Genomic DNA, 14,334 nt, shown 5'->3' on the forward strand with positions numbered 1-14,334 from the left:
AGTTTGCCCAACCAGTCTACATGTGCTTTGTGGACTTGGAAAAGGCATTCGACCGTGTCCCTCGGGAAGTCCTGTGGGGAGTGCTCAGAGAGTATGGGGTATCGGACTGTCTGATTGTGGCGGTCCGCTCCCTGTATGATCAGTGCCAGAGCTTGGTCCGCATTGCCGGCAGTAAGTCGGACACGTTTCCAGTGAGGGTTGGACTCCGCCAAGGCTGCCCTTTGTCACCCATTCTGTTCATAACTTTTATGGACATAATTTCTAGGCGCAGTCAAGGCGTTGAGGGGATCCGGTTTGGTGGCTGCGGGATTAGGTCTCTGCTTTTTGCAGATGATGTGGTCCTGATGGCTTCATCTGGCCAGGATCTTCAGCTCTCACTGGATCGGTTCGCAGCTGAGTGTGAAGCGACTGGGATGAGAATCAGCACCTCCAAGTCCGAGTCCATGGTTCTCGCCCTGAAAAGGGTGGAGTGCCATCTCCGGGTTGGGGAGGAGATCTTGCCCCAAGTGGAGGAGTTCAAGTACCTCGGAGTCTTGTTCACGAGTGAGGGAAGAGTGGTTCGTGAGATCGACAGGCGGATCGGTGCGGCGTCTTCAGTAATGCGGGCGCTGTATCGGTCCGTTGTGGTGAAGAAGGAGCTGAGCCGCAAGGCAAAGCTCTCAATTTACCGGTCGATCTACGTTCCCATCCTCACCTATGGTCATGAGCTTTGGGTTATGACCGAAAGGACAAGATCACGGGTACAAGCGGCCGAAATGAGTTTCCTCCGCCGGGTGGCGGGTCTCTCCCTTAGAGATAGGGTGAGAAGCTCTGTCATCCGGGAGGAGCTCAAAGTAAAGCCACTGCTCCTCCACATCGAGAGGAGCCAGATGAGGTGGTTCGGGCATCTGGTCAGGATGCCACCCGAACGCCTCCCTAGGGAGGTGTTTAGGGCACGTCCGACCGGTAGGAGGCCACGGGGAAGACCCAGGACACGTTGGGAAGACTATGTCTCCCGGCTGGCCTGGGAACGCCTCGGGATCCCCCGGGAAGAGCTAGACGAAGTGGCTGGGGAGAGGGAAGTCTGGGCTTCCCTGCTTAGGCTGCTGCCCCCGCGACCCGACCTCGGATAAGCGGAAGAAGATGGATGGATGGATGGAGGTTGCCAGAAGCTTGTGGATGGCTACCAAAAGCGCCTTACTGCAGTGAAACTTGCCAATTAAGGGACATGTAACAAATTATTAACATTGCTGTATGTATACTTTTCACCAAGCAGATTTGGTCACATTTTCAGTAGACCCATAATAAATTCATAAAAGAACCAAACTTCATGAATGTTTTTTGTGACAAACAAGTATGTGCTCCAATCACTTGTAGTTGTAGAAATTATTGGAAAATTCAAGACAGCCATGACATTATGTTCTTTACAAGTGTATGTAAACTTTTAATTGCGACTGTATATACAAAAAATAAATAAATAAATACAATTTCAAGGCGGGACAGAGAGCAAGGGAACAATGTGGGCCAGCAATGGTGTCCATCTTATACCATGCTAGTTGTTACAAGGACAGGTCAACACAGGCTGTCCGGAGGCGCCCTCCCCCTCACACTCTTACAATATGTATCACAATGTATGAATATGAATCTTCCTCCGCATTCTCTTTCCTGGAATCCGACTTCATATCTGGTGTTGTCCTTCAGACATTGGCAAAGAAGCCACATCAACAGTAGCAAGAATGTGGACGGTAAGAGTGAATGTGCCTGTGCTTGAACTTGGACCCAGTTCGGACTCCACACAGGAGCTACACTTACCTTGGTTCACAGCTTATTTAACAGTGCAATTAATAGTGATTTTTCTATATATTTTTATTTTGATAATTTTATAATTTTCCCATTTTACTGCATTATTATGTGGTTTTAATTTATGTTTATTTTTTTACTATTATAACAAACCTACATGGTTGAAATTGTTGCTTGGGGCCATACATTGCTGCTGTGGTGTTTTTTAGTTGAACAGTTTGGCTTTGCAAAACTTTCCTTACTATTTTCGCTGCCAATGGGCTCATTCGACATCTAGCCACCCGAGGAGCAACAGCTCACGCATTTGCACGAATACGCCTGTTTTTCCTTTACTCGTTAGACAAGTCTTATGTACCGAAACCTCGCGAAAAAAGACTTGTCCCTTGAATATTTAAGGCTGTTATTTGCCGTTTTTCCGCATTTCCTTTGTTTTTTGGTAGCGTGGTCAGTGGGTCTGCCACGAGGTGAGACGTCCTCGGACAACTCGCTCTTTTTTTACTTTTGGTGAATTGATTGATTGATTGATTGAAACTTTTATTAGTAGATTGCACAGTACAGTACATATTCCGTACAATTGACCACTAAATGGTAACACCCGAATAAGTTTTTCAACGGCGTGTTTTCAAGGGACGGCATGGCGAAGTTGGTAGAGTGGCTGTGCCAGCAATCGGAGTGTTGCTGGTTACTGGGGTTCAATTCCCACTTTTTACCTTCCTAGTCACGTCCGTTGTGTCCTTGGGCAAGACACTTCACCCTTTGCCTCTGATGGCTGCTGGTTAGCACCTTGCATGGCAGCTCCCGCCATCAGTGTGTGAATGGGTGAATGTGGAAATACTGTCAAAGTGCTTTGAGTACCTTGAAGGTAGAAAAGCGCTATACAAGTATAACCCATTTATCATTTAACTTGTTTAAGTCGGGGTCCACGTTAATCAATTCATGGTACAAATATATACTATCAGCATAATACAGTCATTACACAAGATAATCATCAGAGTATATACATTGAAACATTTACATTATTTATAATCGGGGGGTGGGATGTGGAGGGGTTAGGTTGGGTTGCTATCAGCACTTCAGTCATTAACAATTATATCATCTGAGAAATGGACATTATAACAGTGTAGGTCTGACTTGGTAGGATATGTACAGTGAGCAGTGAACATAGTGAGCTCAGAAAGCATAAGAAAAAATATATACATTTGATTATTTACAATCCGGGGAGGTGGGATGTGGTCGGGGGAGGGTGTTAGTCTAGGGTTGTAGTTGCCTGGAGGTGTTCTTTTAGTGCAGTTTTGAAGGAGGATGGAGATGCCCTTTCTTTTACACCTGTTGGGAGTGCATTCCATATTGATGTGGCATAGAAGGAGAATGAGTTAAGACCTTTGTTAGATCGGAATCTGGGTTTAACGTGGTTTGTGGACAGACCTAAGTTGTTTAATTCTTCATTTAGACTTCTTACCTTTGTTGTTTCCTCGCAGAACCTCCCTTAGTTGTTTATTTATTTACTTTTTTTCGAAGCGGATACTCACCTTCGGCTGTGTTGTTGACATCCGGGTGGGGCGGAAACACGCGTCACAGCGGGCGGTGTCTTCCTGTATTTTATTTTAGCTCCTTTTAAATTTATTTTTCCTTTGAACTTACCTGCGTTCCTATTATTGTTGCCTCAAAACCTTATTTTATAAAAAATATAATCGTTTGGTTTGGAGCTATGGCAGTGTGGCAGGACGAGGAGTGGATCCTGGTCCGTCCGCGCGGGCGGAAACAATGAACGCAGCGTGATATGGTTCCACCTTCGCGACCCCCTCCTGAAAACGGCCGCTATGACACTCACAATAGCCGCTACATGGGCCGGATTCAGCACCCTCAACGCAAAACATGTGTGGAGGTGACTCGGAGGGGATCCAGACCATCATTTCGGCGGCCATATTCGCCCCCGCTGGGACAAACGTCGCCATTACGACGATGCGCGTGGGATGCGTGACAGCGCCCCACAGCTACAAGCAACAAAGACAAAAAATGGACTGCAAATCCAGGCCCACCAAAAAAACGAAACCCACAATAATGCATGTCCATGGCCATATTTAGACAAATGTATGTGTTCAGAGAAAACAATGCCAAAAACCTTAGTTTTTAGTCGTTTACTCTGTAAACCAAAATCATAACTGCTCTCTTCATCGAAGTCGTGGAACACAAATTTAGGAACACACATTAAGGTGAGTTGAGTTCATGAAAAGTTTTACTGCACATAACCATTATCAACTGTTCCCAAACAACACACAAGTCATTTTGTATTTTGTAAAGATATAGATAGATGCTGTTTTTGTTTTGTTTTACTGTAGGTAGAGAAAATGAATAACATTATAGGAGTGGGCCAAAGAAAAGGCAAACTTAATAAATACATACAGTGGGGTGCGGGGACCTCTAGAGGTAGCTGTAGGGTGTCCCCAGTTAAAAATGACAGATAGTTAATAGTAATGGACACTTATTGAGTCCATTTGTACACTCTCAGTGACCTTAACATTGATATGTTACATGTGGGTCCATTAATATAAATCCTGTTAAATGTAGTAAGCTACTTTTGCTGTGTAGCTTGCTACAATTCTCCGGGAATAGCTTCCCCTGTAGCTTAGCTACATTTAATAGAGAGTAACTTGTAGCTTAGCTTACTGCATTTTACAAGTAGCTTCACTATGTAAATTGAACATCTAATCATCAAATATACAGAAAAATAAATGACCGAACATACTTTTGGCCTTTCTTCACATGAAGATCTGAGTGATGCAACTTCTTATGTGGACCAATTTTTGAGGGCACAGTCTTTTCTGAAGGTATTGTGCATATTATTTCTGGCCTAAATTCTGTGCCAGATGAAGTCTTTAGTGACATATGTATTTTTTATTGTCTTATGTTCTGTTATGTCATTTTGTTATATTTTGTGGCAATCAAAGATATTCACCAAGGAGGATTTCCGTTTACAAATTAACAGTTGACCAACTTTTGACAGAACAACTTTTTGATAGAATTTAATTTTTCCTTGCCCTGATGTGGGATCTGAGCCGAGGATGTCGTTGTGGCTTGTGCAGCCCTTTGAGACACTCCTGATTTAGGGCTATATAAAAAAAACATTGATTGATTGATTGATCCTCAACTCTTAATTCATCAAAATCACGTCCCCTCAACGGTGAGCCTTTGAAACAAGCGGTATCAAAAGACACCAGCTGGACATGGCATTGAACTTGGCACGGCTGACAAGACCGCTGTCAGCTAGCAGCTGTCTGGGCAGAGTGGAGATGAAATGTGTTGATTCAAGACGCACGACATCTTTGACATCACTAACACAGCTATGACGTGAGCTATGTGGAATGACAACACAGGGGATGCATTGCTGGCAACATTACGGCTAAGCTGTGACCGTCAAGTTGACCAAATTTTGGCAGAACTACACACGCCCGTGGTTTCAGCACGTGGAATCCCAGTTCTAACTGAGGAATTAACCAGAATTTGATCAAGTATTTCCACATATTGGTCGTGTTTTAGTGGCCGGGTGACGGCCATAGCAATGACGCTTGGAGGATCCTCCAGTCTACGAGGAGAACTGTAATCTACAGTAGAACACACTTAAGGCTACTATTGTCAGAAGTACTACTGACAGTTTGGTTATGTTTGGGTTTTCCTGTGTTTAGAATCACTTCCTATCCTGGTGCTCCTGTTTTGTCAGTGTTTCCTGTTTGTTCCCTGTGTTTTTCAGCACCTTTACTTTCTGTTGCATGTCCTGTCAGCACCACCTGTTCCTTGTTTAATTAGTTCTATTTAGTTCCACCTGGGTCCCTCCTTTAGTGTTGGATCATTCTTGCTCTTCCTTTCGAGACCGATGCTTCGTGTGCTGTTTTGGGTTCCATGCCCTTTTCGTAAGTAACAAATTGTGTTTTACTTGCATTCCGCCTGCCGTTCTCTGCATCCTTGGGATCACGCGGCAAGAAAACGATCACCTGACCCTGACAGAAATGATCCAACCAGTGAGTGACCCCGCAGAGATTTCAATGGCAGAGAGGCTTAACAAGATTTTGGCACTGATGGCCAAATCAAAGAGATGTTTTGCCTCTTTTCAAGCTCCCTTCCACCAATTCCTGTTGTCTGTTGGCCTCTTTGGGGACGTCTGGGATCCGTCCCTTGAGGAGTGGGGGCTAAAGTCAGTTGTGCGACAGGGGAAGCACAACTCTCACTTTTCCCAGTGAGGCCACCATCCTCTCCAGTGGGTCTGCAGAGGCCGTCATCTTCTCCAGTGGGTCCGTAGATGCCGCCATCTTCTCCAGTGGGTCTGCAGATGCCTCCATCTTCTTCGCCCCCTGCTGTGCAGCCACCATCTTCTCCGTCTCCTGCTGTGCAGCCGCCGCCTTCGTAGTCTCCAGCGGGCCCCCCACCGAGGCCGCCGTCTTCTTTGTCTGCAGCGGGCTCCTCGCCGAGGCCGGCGCCTTCTTCGTCTCCAGTGGGCTCCTCGCCGAGGCCGCAACCTCCAACTTGTTGGTCGCACAAGCGGCCATCAGGCGCCCGCACACGCCCCCCTCGTCGGCCTAGAGTGTGGCCGTTTCATGGACGCCCTCCGCGCCCTCAGAAGCTATGCCAAGGACCTGGGCATGGACGATTGCAGCTGCTGGTGCACCATGGCCACTCGCGTCTGCCTTCTCGTTGGCCACAAATGTGGCCATTCCGTGGGCACCCGCCTCGCAAGATGCAGCGGCCTTCAACTCGCCACCGCCGCCACCTGGCTCTTCCCCACTTGCACATGGCCTGGACTGATGGTCGGCTTTTTGAGGCAGGGGTGCAGTTTTGAAACCCTCCGCCATCCCTCCCTCCACCCTCCCTTGGTTTTGGACTTTTTGTTAAACTTAATATCAGGAATTCGTTATAGAAAGGGGACTACTGTCAGAAGTGCTACTGACAGTTTGGTTATGTTTTGGTTTTCCTGTGTTTAGAATCACCTCCTGTCCTGGAGCTCTTGTTTTGTCAGTGTTTCCTGTTTCGTCCCTGTGTTTTGCAGCACATTTACTTTATGTCCCATGTCCTGTCAGCACACCTGTTCCTTGTTTATTTAGGGCCACCTGGGTCCTCCTTCAGTGTTGGATCATTCTGGCTCTTCCTTTCGAGACCGATGCTTTGTGTGCTGTTTTGGGTTGCACGCCTCTTTGGAAGTAATAAATTGTGTTTTACTTGCATTCCACTTGCCGTTCTCTACATCCTTGGGGTCACAGAGCAAGCATCGCTCGCCTGACCTTGACAACTATATTGGATGAAAAAGTGTAAAGATGATTATATGGATGTTACTTCATATTTAATGGGCAATAATAATTTAAAAGGTTATAAACTGTTTTTATGCTGTAACTGTGAACATAATTGATTTATTAATAATAATCCTACTTTCCTGTTTTACCAAGTTTAACATCTAATTGTGACACATACGTTTATTTGTTAAATATTGCTAACATATGCTAGCACTATAATTGATAGGTATTTTATTTTAAATTTTGTGAAGAAAAGGAAAAGCATCAAATTCAACATTTAATACTCATTACAAAGTGTTGTTACTGTTTTTTAAAGTGTCAACTTCAACAATTTATATAGACCTAATGTTTTATCTTAGTAAATAAAACAAACTGCATAAAATAAATGACAAAGCCACTTGTTATGGTTATGTTTCAATTTGTATAATGCGACTTGTCCAGGGTGTACTCCGCCTTCCGCCCGATTGCAGCTGAGTTAGGCTCCAGCTCCGAAAGGGACAAGCGGTAGAAAATGGATGGATGGGATGCAATTTAAATGGAAAAATACCTCAAGTCGAAGGCTTTTTTCAGCATTTTTAGGCAAGATTAAGCGATTACATTAATTAGTTCGAGTTTATAATTAATTAATCACTCCTTTTGAATCGCTAGACATTTTAAAAACAAGTATTTTACCGTTATTTTTATTGTGCAAATGTCACTGATTCTGTGGAAGGGTCCGTGTGAGGTTAGCCTCATGCAACCTGTGATGTGTTCTTTGTGCCAGTGAAAACATCTCCATGTGAAGAGACGGGTGGAGTGTTCCTGGAAGGCGATGTGGGCGGATCGCAATCAGCTTGCGTCCGTGGAGGGCTGCCCGGCATCCTCAAAAAGCCCCACACTAATCTGCCATGGGATAACTATGACTATAGTGATCACACTTCAGAAAGCAATTGCACCCTGCTACCTACACATATGCTCTTTGCTGAGATGATCTGTGGATGTTTTTCTCAAGTAGTCCTATGTGAATACAATCAACACAATACCTGTGCAGCTTTTGGAGAGCCTTTGGACTAATCAGCTCTGACAGGTGGAACAAAACAATTTAATACAGGGCTGATTTCACATCTGAGCGGCTAGTCATTTACATAAGCCTTTCACAGTCTGCTCAGTGAGCTGCGACAGGCATGCGGTGCACCCAGAGAGACCGGAAGGCTCCTCTAAATATTCTCCCACTGACCTCATCAAGGAGACGCCTGTGCATGCTCCACAACAGGCAAAGACCTATCAGGGTACATATGACTCGTCGTATACATGCATAAGTACATACATACATACATACACACACACACTGTATAGAACCCAATGGTGTGCCGTCAGGGCCAGCAAGGCCTTCTCTGCTGGCCTAACCATAAATCATGATCATAAATTAATAAAAGTTAATATTATTTTTAATTTACTTTTCATAAACATATAAAAGTATTCATCATATTCTCTTAATGTCATATTAGGCTCCAGTGTTGCTGTTTTTAAGTTAGAGCGTTTATCCTATCAGAATTCAGCTAGCTTGTTGCCAATGCTGTAGGAAGCCGTCTGAATCAACATTACCGTCGGTTGTGCGGTGTAAACAAACGGAGGACATTCAGTTAACAGACAGTTGCGATAGCCGATCAGATCACGAGTTGTTGACAGTACCCCATCGAGGTGGCCTTATGTTGAACGTGATTGTGATTGGATACTCACTTGTTACTCCCAAGTATCCAATCACAAGTTGTGATTTACGGAAGCAGAAAGTGCCCATACCCGGTCAGCGGAGAAATCAGCGGTACTCACTTTTTTAACCAACAAAGAAGCAGAGCAAAACGTTGATTAGGTGCCAGATATATATTTGCAAAGCCATTTTCAAGAAGGATATTTAAAGAGAAACTAGATCTTGTGAGAGGAGGTCAGTCGACCCCGGAAACTAGTTAAGCTGTTCTGGCCTTGAAATGGTTTGGGTTCCACTTCCATTGGAATCAACCAACTACAAACGGCTACAAATGGCTTACACGACATCAAATGCCCGTTACAAATTGTGAGTTCAAATATATATTTTTACATTCTATATGTTTTTTACAATAATTTTTGTTTTGACAGTACCACGTCCAATGCGGTTTTATTTATTTTTGAATGTGCCAAAAAATAGCCTGTTTTGTACACTAGTGACAAATTGAGCTGATTCAATGCACAGTAGTGTGTTTCTGTATCATATTTTCAAGCCGTGGACATGTGGAGACATAAATGATTGTATTTTGAGAGGTATTTATTGAACTCGGACTATGTAAGATATCACTGAAGGCCAAGGTGGGAAATGCACGGCCCGCCACTGATAGAAGTATACATTTTCCTCTTGTAGTCCTTTAAAGGACAAGGAACCATATTTGAAAAAGGACTCAGAAGTAGAACAGCATGGTTCTTACCAGCCAATCAGCAAATACATGAAAATGATACAATCAAAGATAAGAGCATACTTGATTTATACTGTGTTGCCTTTTTCATAGATATTCAGTATTTATATAAATACATTTTTGTAAAAGTTAGGCGGTAAAACCAACTAATAATAAACTTTTCTATAGATGGGTTGCATATATGACATCATATCCGTTTTTCTTCTTTGTGGCTTAATTCACATGATGATCAACCAGCCAGCTTGAGCGAAGCGTTAAAACAAGTGAGAGTGAATGTAGAGTTTGAGCAGAAAAAGCTGTATTGCTGTTCTGTTCTTGGGTGTCGTTCAAAGAGAGATAGGAAAGAGCTTTCATAGAGTCCTGAAAGAAGTGGTTCATAAAGGTAATAGTCAGGGAAAAAAGAAAGTGTGAAACAGCTCTTAAAATATCACTTTCATCATCTCGGGTGGGTGGGATCGGAGCAGAGGATGTCGATGTGGCTTGTGCAGCCCTTTGAGACACGTGTGATTACGGGCTAAATAAATAAACTTTGATTGATTGATTGATCTTGTAAAATACAATCGGACCGTGCTTGTGTCTGCAGTGATCACTATGTAAAAATGTTTGTTTGAACATTCGATTTGTTTGAGAAACCTTCAGTGATGCAATCAAGTTTATTCTCTACTATATTAGTAGTGTTTGATAGTAGAACTAAATGTAAGAAAAGGACAAGAGATCGCATTAGTTTTTTTTTTTTTTTGGTTGCTATCCCTAAATATAACTACGAAGACCTGGTTGTGCAAATAAACTAACGTCATGTTAATTCTGAGTAATAAATATTGTGATTGTTGGTCCAATCCACCATATTTTTGTTGTCGATTTTCATAACAAACTAAAAGTTTAGTTGTTGTGCAGGAAAGCCAAGTGCTTTATTCGACCCGGATGACCACATTCTAGCGTATTTGGTGATATTTGTTAACATCAATAAAATATCCTTAATAGTATAAATAAACACGATGAATAAATCTGTCATAGTCTCAACAGCGTATACTGAATCTTGATATTGGTAGCAAACATTGCTGAACAACAGGGACATCTATGGCTAAATAATGAGAGAAAATATTGAATTCACACCATAAAAACAACTGCAGACATAAATTGTAGATGGCACTAATATTTATAGCAGGAATTCAACTGCAAACAAACATCCTTTTTCTCATTAGTATCACAATTACAGAAGCACAGCACTCGTTATGTCAATCAAATACGTTACTTAACTATGCACAAATAAGTCCAATATTGTCTGTTACAGATTCATGTTTAATTTGTGGACCCCTAAGATGTAAAGACATGATGTGTCTCCAATCTTTTCTTCTCTAAATAGAGTGAGTGTCCAATGAAGTGAAGTCGTGGCGAGCAGTAACATCTTGGGGATTAAAAATGGTTTAAATCATTATAAAAATAACGTTTTTAAGCATGTATAAATCCACTCCATCCCATTTTAAATATGTTTTTCATGATCACTTATATGTCTGCTTCTAGACCTTTCAAAATATGCCCAAATCTACACTGATTTAAGTAAATAAACAGTAGCCTAAAGGGAACCAAGACCAGTGCTTTTCAACCTTTTTTGAGCCAAGGCACATTTTGTGCGTTGAAAAAATCCGGAGGCACACCACCAGCAGAAATCATTAAAAAACGAAACTCAGTTGACAGTAAAAAGTCGTTGTCGCAATTTTTAACCCATATTGGTGAAATTAGATAATCTCCCACGGCACACCAGATTGTATCTCACGGCACACTAGTGTGCCGCGGCACAATGGTTGAAAAACACTGCCCTAGACCATCACCTGAAATCCAGAAGTGCCCAGATGTACCGCTAGGTCAGGTGATTGCAACCCACCTATAGTGTTGTATGAATGGTTAGTATTTTAAAATCTTCATTTAGATAAAATAATAATACAAAACATGATGTCTGGGATTGTTTTTTCTTATTTTCTTTGCTTTTAATAGCATAAGTGTTTTAAACATATTCACTGTGAGTGTCGCACCAGCACAGATCCAATGTGTGCATCTGAGCCTTGACCTTAAAAAGGGTTTTTAAAATTTTAGTTTTACATATTTGGGTGTTTTTTTATATTGCAATTATTGTATCAGATGTGCATTTACTGCATCTTTTTTGTTGTTGATGTAGATGCCCATATCAGCTGTACAAATTTACTTTACAAAAGAGAAGTGTGAAATACTTCTCTTGTTGCCTTATTTGTATTTGACTTTATCAATTGTATTTATATTATCATTTGGTGCAGCCGGGCCAGAGCAGGAGGGGATAGAAAGAGAAAAAAAAGGAAGACAGAGGGGGAAATTGTGGGGACAAGAGGGGGATAAGACAGAGAGACAAAAACAACAACAGCAAACACAACAATAACAACAACAACAACAATAGAGCAATATCAGCAAATAGGATATGTACAAATATGATGGTAAAAGTGATAGCAAATAAGCAGTTAGTGAAATAAATAATACAGAAATGACAATGAGCATTATTACACTACAAATGGAGCAATACAAATACCAATAGAAATAGCGTTATTGATAATGAATAATAACAATTACCTCTATTATCAACAATACAGTTGTTCAAATGCAACAATACATATATGTAATGATAACTGGAGATACAAAAGAAAGCAGATAAATGAAGGGGAAGAAAGAGAAGCAACCTATATTAACCTTGTAGATTGTTATAGTCTAATAGATTAAGCTTTGTCAGTGTGCCATGTGTTACCCAGTTTACCCTAGGGTAACAACGTTAATTTATGTTTGATGAAACATGATTATATGCATGAGTGTATGTATGTATATGTACTTGTATATGTACAGTATGTCTATATGTATGTTTGTACAGTGAATGTACATGTACATTATGTATATATGTATGTTTGTACAGTGAATGTATATGTACATTATGTATGTATGTATGTTTGTACAGTGAATGTATATGTACAGTATGTATATGTTTGTACAGTGAATGTATATGTACATTATGTATATATGTATGTTTGTACAGTGAATGTATATGTACAGTATGTTTTTATGTATGTTTTTACAGTGAAAGTATATGTACATTATGTGTATATGTATGTTTGTACAGTGAATGTGTATGTACATGTATGTGTATATGTATGTTTGTACAGTGAGTGTATATGTATGTTTGTACAGTGAATGTATATGTACAGTATGTATATATGTATGTTTGTACAGCGAATGTACATGTACTGTACATGTATGTGTATATGTATGTCTGTACAGTGAATGTGCGTGTGGATGTACAAACTTTGAGTATGTAGGTATGTACTGTATTTATGTATGTATGTATGTGGGATTGTAGTTATGTATTTATGTATGTTTGAATAACGGTGTGTATGTGAGTATATGTGTATTTGTATGTAAAATATATTTGACATTTCACTGCATCTTTTTTTTATTTATTTTTTTAATAATGTCCTGCCCAGCTTCTCGGGCAAATCATATAGCAGATGTAGATGCCCATATTTCACTGCATCTTTAATAAACGCGCACATATTAACACAAACACACACACACACACACACACACACACACACACACACACACACACACACACACACACACACACACACACACACACACACACACACACACACACACACACACACACACACACACACACACACACACACACACACACACACACACACACACACACACACACGTGTGCATACCTTGGTTTATATTCTTATATTGTCCTCATTATGGTCAGAGCACTCAAAGACAACCATTAAAACACACGTTGACACCTACATACATGTTACATTCTCCTTTTAACCTAACTTGCACGTTTTGGGATTTGAGGCAATCGTGCAGCCTGAGTGTAAATCAATATAAAACAATTACTGGTTAAGTGGTAATGTGCTGAAATATTTTTAGACAAATATAATTTTGCGGTAGCAGAGGAAGTGGTCCTCCGTGTGCTCTTTAGAAATTCTCCCCGTGCTTGTGTTGGGGTTTTTTTCACCTCCTGCCAATAGTCCATGCATGTTAGAATTAGGTCACAAAAATCTAAAATAATAACATTTTAATAGTCTGTGAGTAATCAATACACAGATATAGGCTACAGTATAATGAAATATCACATTTTGTGGTCTTGTTTATTCGAGTTTTCATAAATAAATTTACCTTTACTCATTAATTCATACAAGTTATGTGTATTTATGTTTAAAACATGGCCTGGGCTATTTAAAGTGTTTTGTTTGACTTCAAAAGTAATAAATATATTAAAAGTGAGTCTGGGTAACATTACATGAGAATATAAAGGATTCAAGGACTCAAGTGTGTTTTGCTTTTTCTTATTATACCATTGAAGGGTATCAGGATGACAGGGAGGAATAATATGGTTGTAACCACAGACACATAAATAAAGTAGTAGAGTATTTACAAAGAATGTAATAGAAAAGGTTTAGAAAGTAAAAAAAAAAAAACTATGGATTTGAACCTGTAATCCTCTCTCCTATTCCACATAAATGTATATTATGTTGGGAATACCTTATTGTTCTATTTGTTTATTTCAACAAATGTTTACCCTTCTATATTGGTCATGAATGTATATATATATATACACACATACACTTTGTAGGCAGTGCTTAGAATGGTTTTATGACAGCGACATAGTAGAGGGTTACAGTGGTACCTCGGCTTTCTTACACCCTACTTTCCAAATGTTGACTTTTTCGACAAACTATTTTGCCGGAATTTTGCACCATTTTTGGTATTTTGCCTCGGTTATCAGACGGACAAACATTGCACGTAACAAACGAATCCGTTAGACTCACGTA

At 40.9% G+C, this 14,334-nt stretch overlaps 1 long non-coding RNA gene across 1 annotated transcript in view; it reads left to right on the plus strand.

Annotated features, from left to right (window-relative positions):
• LOC133647955 (uncharacterized) overlaps positions 1-6,777 on the plus strand; it is a 28,995-nt gene extending 22,218 nt beyond the window's left edge. The window contains exons 2-3 of the long non-coding RNA XR_009825813.1: positions 5,758-5,795; positions 5,890-6,777. This is a non-coding gene — a long non-coding RNA (uncharacterized LOC133647955). The remainder of the gene's footprint in view (positions 1-5,757; positions 5,796-5,889) is intronic.
• Positions 6,778-14,334: the final 7,557 nt, after the last annotated feature.

The sequence above is a fragment of the Entelurus aequoreus genome, linkage group LG04, assembly GCF_033978785.1.
Source record: "Entelurus aequoreus isolate RoL-2023_Sb linkage group LG04, RoL_Eaeq_v1.1, whole genome shotgun sequence".
NCBI classification, from domain to species: domain Eukaryota; kingdom Metazoa; phylum Chordata; class Actinopteri; order Syngnathiformes; family Syngnathidae; genus Entelurus; species Entelurus aequoreus.